This window comes from Cornus florida, unplaced genomic scaffold (assembly GCF_030987335.1).
Source record: "Cornus florida cultivar Cherokee Brave unplaced genomic scaffold, ASM3098733v1 CherokeeBrave_3.0.0_Hap2_Chr04, whole genome shotgun sequence".
Taxonomy (NCBI): domain Eukaryota; kingdom Viridiplantae; phylum Streptophyta; class Magnoliopsida; order Cornales; family Cornaceae; genus Cornus; species Cornus florida.
In genome coordinates this window covers 97,494,446-97,502,725 of record NW_026775574.1, presented here as the reverse complement: position 1 = coordinate 97,502,725, position 8,280 = coordinate 97,494,446, and the positions used below count along the sequence as shown (strand labels likewise).

General features: G+C 35.7%; 1 pseudogene; it reads left to right on the top strand.

The window, feature by feature from the left end:
* Positions 1 to 6,058: 6,058 nt before the first annotated feature.
* On the top strand, positions 6,059 to 7,091 carry LOC132302366 (ethylene-responsive transcription factor 5-like; annotated as a pseudogene).
* The last annotated feature ends 1,189 nt before the right edge of the window (positions 7,092 to 8,280 follow it).

Genomic DNA, 8,280 nt, shown 5'->3' with positions numbered 1-8,280 from the left:
TTTTTCTTTGTAAAAAAAAAAAAAAAAAAAAAAAACTTGAATTGATTTATTTTAGTATATATTTATTTCTTTTTAGTTTAATATATATTTTTTCTTTTTAGTTTAGAATATTTTTCTTTGTGTTAAAAAAAAAAAAAAAAAAAAAAAAAAAACTGGGAAATCAATCCCATTCTTGAAATTAAAATAAAAAAAAAAAACATATCACCAAAATTTCAAAAATATGTGTTCCCGTTATGCCCTTCTGCTTAGTTATGCATGTTTTCATCTTTTACAAAGGGCTTGATATCATATCTCTTTACATCTTATTCTATATTGTTTTGGAATGTATGCTTTACTTATTCCATTTGATATTTGATGTGAGTTGCTAGTGTGGCTTTTCTAGTAGGTTTTTGCATCCAAGTTTGGGGAAGACCTCTTTCGTCATGGATCATTACCGGACGTCATTAACTTTTGCCATCACGGTATACTCTTTCCATTTCTTTCATTGTTCTCATTGCACATTGAGGACAATATGCAGTTTAAGTTTGGGGGTAAAGTAGCCTTGTTACATTCTACTTTAAGTTGAGTTTTAAATGCATGATTGAGATTTGAGATATATTTGGCAATGATTTTGAACTTTTGAAGCATAGTGCCTTTAAAAAACAAGTTGTTAGAGTCTAATACTTCTTGTATGCTCTAGGATGCCATTTAGGGGTAAATTTTAATTTTTGACATCATGTTTGCTTTTGTGGTACACATCATCTTGTTGGTTGAAAATGCTTTGAGAGTTGATTCTAGAATTCTACATTTGCACTTGCGCACACTAGCATTCAATTTGTGGGGTACATGCTTAGTTGATTATTGTTTTGGTTTGTTCCAATTGAGCTAGTATGCTTTGAAAGCTTTCATTCTTGATAAAATGACCTTGCAAAGGAAAGAAAAGAAATAAATTAAAAAAAAAAAAAAAAAAAACTGCATTCTTTCAACATGTCAACTGATTAAAAAGGAAGACAAGGGAAGAATGTAAGATGTATGATTAGTTTGAGTTCGTAGCCTAGCCATTCCGAGTCATTACGCCCTTAGGAGTGTCTTTACACTTAACGCCCTAAGACCATCTGGTTTGGGAGTCGTTGGCTCAACGCTTGTTACATGGGGTGATTAGAGAGCTTAAGGAACTTGGACATTGCACATGGTCATACATAAAAATAAAAAATGAAATCAATAAAAAAAAAAAAAAAAATGTTTGATTAAATAACAAGGTTCATTCAATGTCTTGATGTCTGGTACTATATCTGCATGCTAGTTTGAGGGTAAGGCTATGCCATTACTTTGATTTGCTTGGATAGCAACACATTTTGATGCCGGTTCACTTAAAAGGATGATATAATTGATTCAATTTGCATGATTAATTGATTGATGTGTGGAGGACCGTTTTTGCTTACATGATGTTGAAACGTTGATAATAGCTTAGAAATGGCAGAAATTTGCATACTTGAGGTAGTCTACTTTCAACACTTGTTTAATATGTGTCGTTACTTCTCAAGTAAGAAAGAGCTGTTGATGTTTGTGGGTACCATTTCTGTAAACCCTCACGAGACTTCACTCGTCCACTAGGGGTAACCTAGGGGTTTAAAAGGTTTGTTGCATATGCTAAATGCAACCGTGATCCCTACGAAAGTGGTGTTATCTTTATTTGCTTTATTAGTTCATAATCGTATATATGTTTGTTTCATTTCCATGCTGTTGTTTATTGCTAGGGACTAGCAATATCTAAGTTTGGGGGCGTGATAAGTGCTTAAATGTTGCACATTTCAGCACCTAAGCTAAGGTATTTCAGTCTTTGCATCTATCTTAATTTTATATTTTAGTCCTAATTTATGTTTATGTGTATTTCAGGGCAATAAAGTTAAAATGAGCTAAGAACGGTCCAATTAAGCCTTTTTGGAGTTAAGCAAAGATTTTCAGACAATGGCACAAAGCGGTCAATTTCGGGCCTTTGATGATGTTCCCAAAGATGGAGAAGCAAACCAAATAGCCCGGGGCAAAAATAAGGCTTAAAGGAATTTGTCAACTCTGGGGGATCGATCCCCAGGGTGGGGGATCGATCCCCCAGGACTTAGCAACATTACAGTTTTTATTTAATTTTTGGGCTCATTTTGGGAACTGTTGGGCTTTAATGAGATTGTTACTTAAGGCCCAGTGAGCCATTAGATTAGGGTTAGTTTTAGTTTTTATTTAGGTAAAGATTATTAGAAAAAAAGAAAAAAGAGTTTTATTTTTATTTTTTTTTCTGTATCGTGGTATCGTATTTTCTCTCTGGAAAAACACGCGAAGAAAGGGAAAAAGAAGAACAGGCTAGGGTTTGGAAGAAAAGTTCAGAGAAGATGAAGCAGATGATGGGGATTGTCCTATCTTCGACTCCATCAACCATGAGTGGCTGATTCTTCTACTTAGGGTTGGATAAACCCTAAGCATGTAACCTATTCTCTCTCTCTTTTCATACTTTTTGGGGATTAATTTATGTAATTAGTGTATAGTCTTGAATATTATGAATTAAATTCTTCCAATTGATTATCTGTATTAATCTCATATTGTCTTATGTGCGGTTGATTGATAAACAAATTTTACACACGAATTCTTTGTTAATTGATTCTTGTGATGGCTATGCATGGTATTGCTTAGTTGTAATTGTGTTTCAAATTGATGAAAAATGCTTACATTTGATGGATGGTACTACATGTTTAGGTTAATTTGTTGTTTAATTAGTTTTAAATTCATGTCTAATTAGTTTAATTTAAGTTTAATTAATTTAATTGCAATTCAATTATTAGGTAAGTAGACCATCCATACTTATGTTTGAATTCCATACTTTTTGTCACAATTGCATTATCTTCTAGATTAATGTGTGTTAAATTTGTAACTTGGATTGATAAATCATGCTTTGAATGGGTGAATTGCACTACACTTAGTTTAATTGTCATTAGGTAGTTGATTCATGCTTGAAATTGATGGTTTACACTTTTCATTGCTCTTGTTAGCCACATATAGATTACATAGTATTATTTCCCCAATTAGTTGAAAGTGAGTGAGTTAGGGAATGTGCTTAGTGGTGAATCCTACACCCTAAGTCTCTTTCCAATCTCTTAAACTCTATTTCTTTATTGCAATCATTTAGTTTAAAATTAGTTTTAATCACAAACAAAACCCTTTTGGCAATCACATAAGCACTAAAGTAGAATTCAATTCTGGAAAACCTATAATTGTTTAGATCTCTTGGGACGATCCCTGCTCACTTCATACTCCATAGTATAAGTGTTTAGTGGTTTTATAAATTTTAGAATATGGTGCCCACTTGACATTATTTCTAAACCTAAAGTGTTGTGCATTATTTTGTGCACACGCTCGGTCGCACCAACGGTGTCCCTCGAGTCATTACTAACTTGAATGCTTGAACTGCTGTGGAAGGATGACACTTTATCACTATGTTCTTGGTTAGGTTGAACCTGGTAAGAAAGGCTTGGAGACGCTCATCGTCATGCTGCTTCATAGTGAACAGACTAGAGATATCTTTTGCCGAGCACTTATTCCCATAGTATTGGCTTATGAACCGATCACACAAACTACGGAAACTATCTACTGAGCCCCTCGGCAGGTTCTTGAACCAGTTAAGCGCCGGTCTAGCTAAGCTTGTAGAAAAACATTTGCACATCAAAGGATCATTCTCCGTGTTCAGTGTCATCTTCAACTGAATGTGATATACATGATCAATCGAATCGGTCGTTCCGTTGAATAGAATGAAAACAGGGATGGAAAACTTTCTCGGGCTTGGAACATTCAGGATTTCGTCAGTAAACGGTGAATCAACCGTCCGTGCTGTCGAACGGAGGGTCTCATTCTCTCTTTCAAACCTCGTGACGATTCTTTGATATGTAGATCTTCTTTTCGAGCTCCTATAATCATATGTAGCCATTGAAGGCCGATAAGGTAGATCGAACGACCTTTCCTCAGTGAACTTTTTTTGCCATGGCGAGTTAATCTTGTGACAATCAAACTCCATATCCTGTTCGCGATTGTGCCTTTCCTGATGCGGATTGAAAGCTATAGTTTCTTCCCGCCTGATCTGCTCACGATGCGGGTCGAGATGTATAGATCCTTCTCGATCCTCAACTAGACGAATGTTTGGCGGTAAATTCTTCATCCTAACCTCCTCACGATGGAGATCGACGTGGTTATCTCCCTCTTGCTCACCTTGATGTGCTTCATCAGGCCGCACACCTCTTTCGCCCACTGGAGGCGGTCGCAGCGCAACCGGAACCTCTCGGCGCTCCATTCCAGCTCTCAACTCTGCATTTTCTTTTCTCAGAACCTCGATCATGTTCATCAGTTCATCAAGCTTCATCTGCTGGCCATTCTCCACTGGATTTGAACTCTCTCCTCCGATCATCATTCCGGATCGTAGCAAAGTCATTAACCACAAATTTCTAATCAGATCTGAACTTTGCCAATGCAGACGCTTTAGATCTGGATTCTAGCTTAGATGAATTTCGATCGTGACTAGCCAGATCTGAGTTATTCCAGCGACGAACTTGTTAAATTAAGCAATTTCAACAACTTTCGATCGCACAGCTCACCAAAACAAGCATAAATCAGAGCTGCATAGATCGAACGCCAACTTCTCCGATCACGATTTCACCGATCTTGATTCCGCCTTCAACGATCAGGCTTCGTCTTCACGCACTACACTGGATCGAATCAATCTGAATCAAACATCAATCCACCCTCATCGTTTCCTACAGACGGCGCCATTGAAAATGCAATAATTTTCTCTCTCTTAATCGACAGTTTCATTACACTTCAAACATTTCGATCTCCTCTCTTCTTTATTTTTCACTTATTTATAGATTGTTTACAATGTTCTAGAAGATTCCTAACTAACTTTCTCCATTGGGCTCATCCTCGAGGCTTTTGCAACCATGGGTCCAATCGTCTTCAAAGACCTCCAACTTCACTCTTCGGCATTGGGCTTGCCTGATGACTGCTTGATTCGGGCCCAGGTCATTTATCAGGCCCATTCTTTATCATGTGGGTTAGATCTGGCCCATGCAGCCTTTGGTATCCTCAGTGTCTGACTTTAGGCTATTGGATAATGGCAAGATCATTCAATTTTGAAGCTAGTAAGAAAGAAAATACTAACTACTAATTCATCTTGTAATTTTTACAAATTCAAAATTATGTCCATTACATAAATATGATTAGTATTTACATATAAGGACGTGGAGAGGATATTGTAAACAACTTTCTTAAACTTATTGGATTTTTTATATTTTTATTTTATACTTTAATTTTTAAAAATTATAATAATAAACTACGTTTTCAAAAAATAAATAATACTAATAAATAAATCCCTGCACGCACATGGTGCCATGGTGATCTGTATATATAATATACTATATCATATGTTATCCAAACGTGCACTGTTTGGAAGTATCATCGAAATACATTATTGCATACATTATCGATTACTCTGTATTTAAATCAAGAAGCACAACGTGACTAGTAAAAGTTATTTTGAATTCCAAACGTCTATTTTTACCTTTGACTTCAAAGTTTTAAATCTAGAGGATAATCCAACGGTTAAAATTCAATGGAATGCCAACTCCTCAACCACAGGTGATCGAAACTATGCCAGAAGACGAACCGTCCTCCGAAAAAACACAATCCTCTCTCTCTCTCTATAGTTACCTTTCCACTCCTTCCACTCTCAGACCTCTCCCATTTCAAACTCTTTCTCACACACTCTCTCTAGTTTTTGGAACAATTCAGCTTCAGTCTACAGCTCACTCTACTATTTCTCTCTCTACATTTCTTATCTGAAACTTTGAGATCTTTGGCAATGGTGACACACGAAGAAATCTCAGCTCTTGAATTCATCAGAGAACACCTTCTCGGCGAATTCTCTCCCGTCGACAGTTCGAGCTTCGTCTCCGACTCGATCGACTTCAGCTCGATTTTCTCCAATCAGGATCGCACCAGTAGCCCTAATTTTGATCTTTCGAGCTCTGTATCTGAATCACTTTGATCACAGACCTCAAGCTGTGATGAAGTTAGTACCAGTGATTTATTCGATTTTATTCCCAATTCGATCACTTTCGATCAAATTGAAAGTGATTTCTTTGAATTCGAATCTAAACCTTAAATAATCAATCTCACGAGTCCAAAGTTACAACTTTTGGACTTTGAATCAGATTTTGAGTTGAGATTCAACGATCGCAAACCTTCGTTGATGATCGATGTGCCTCAGGTGAAGAAATTTGAGGTTGTGGAATTGGCCGAGTCGACTCAGCCATCGAGAGTGGTGTTTATAAAGAAACCATTGAATGCAGAGGAGAGGGCACATCACAGAGGTGTCCGGAGAAGGCCGTGGGGCAAGTTCATGGCGGAGATCTGAGATCCTAACCGTCGCGGATCCAGGGTTTGGCTCGGCACGTTTGACACCGCCATTGAAGCTGGCAAAGCTTACGATAGAGCCGCATTCAAGCTGCGTGGAAGCAAAGCTATTCTCAACTTTCCACTCGAGGTCGGGAAGTGGGGTGATACAGTCGCCGCCGTGGATTGCGGCCGGAAAAGACAGAGAAACGTCCAAGCGGAGGCGGAGCAGAAGCCGTTGAAGAAGGAACGGTTGCCGAAATCTGACAAAATTAGTCCACTAACGCTGTCTAATTGGACGTGCGTTTGGGATCAAAATGTCAGTGATATATTGATTTTCCCGAAAAAATGGAGTGCAGGGATACTTATCTCTTTTGGAACCAATATCATTTTTTTTTTTCCCTTTCCTTTTCCCTTTCCCTTTCCCTTTGTTAGGCTTAATTGTAAAATCTAGTTAATTTTTTATTAAACGGAATTTTGATCTGGGCCTTGGTGTTTGAGTTTAATTTTATATTTGGGCTAGGTTTACTCTGGTGGGTTTCACTATTTTGAATTGGGTTAGGCTTACAAATGGTTGCAGTTTTATGAAAAATCGAGGTTTTAGAGGTCATATTTTGCATTGGGTGTATTTTGAAACCGTGGGCCATTAGGACGCGTCTTAAATATATTTTTACACATTTTTACTATTTTTTAGTCAAGATATAAAATTTAAAGAAAAATGAAGGGAACGAGTGAGAGAGAGTGAGTGCCGGGAGAAAGAGAAAATGAGAGGCCAAAATGGCCTCTTGGCCACCCAAAATACTTTAATTCAATTCTTTCTTCTTCTTTTTTTCTAATCATCTGATGAATTCGTTTGAAATATTAATTGAAATGTCAGCAATCACAAATTTAGCCACATTATACGTGCAGAGCAGCAGATGTGATGTATTTTAATTTCATGGAATACTAAGAATTCCATTATTTCATGTACCATATAATTGAACACTTTGTGTTCATCTGCATGTCTTTTCAAAAGACATGATGATCTATACCTTTCAAAAAAAAAAAAGAAAAAAAAGACATGATATAAAGATGACAACAAACTTATACATGAAGTTTTTAGATAGCTGGATTACAGATTTTGGATCAAATGCCTTGATTATGTTTTGCTTATACGTCTTCATCATAGTTATCAACGTGCACAATTATTTTAGAACAATTTAAACTGATTTATATGAGAGGGAATTGATGACATTATGATGTTATTAATAGGACTTAAATCATAAAATTTTCAATAGTATCATATATATATATATATATATATATATATCTCATAATTGCAATACTATCATTTTTTTATATCATAAAACCTTAATTTGTTTGTAAAAATTCTAACAGTATTACAAAGTCATCACTTTGCCCTCAATTCTGTTAGTTTGGGACGTTAACTTACCGTGTGGTCTTCACATGCATGGACAATCAAATTTTAGTGACAAAATTACCCCTGTAAGAACATGTGTCAACTATTGTCAATTTTTATTTGGACTAAAATCATAAAAATTCTATTAATTTCAATTTTTTTTATCATAAAACTCCAACTTGTTTCTAAAAACTCCAACACACAAAGTTATCACATTACCCCAATTCTGTCAATAAACTGTTAAAGACTTGTTAAATGACTAAATTACCCTTAAACTATGCTGCTTTATTTAAAAAAGGAAAAATCGATATTTTACAAAGTAGGCAAATATTATAATTTAGTTCAAGTTAAATAAAAAAATCTATTGTAGAATTCAAAGGTAAACAAAAAACTAAATAAGTCATTAAAATATCATTATTTATTTTATATTTTTGAAAAATTGAATTATTTTCACACTTCAAAAAATTTGACTAATT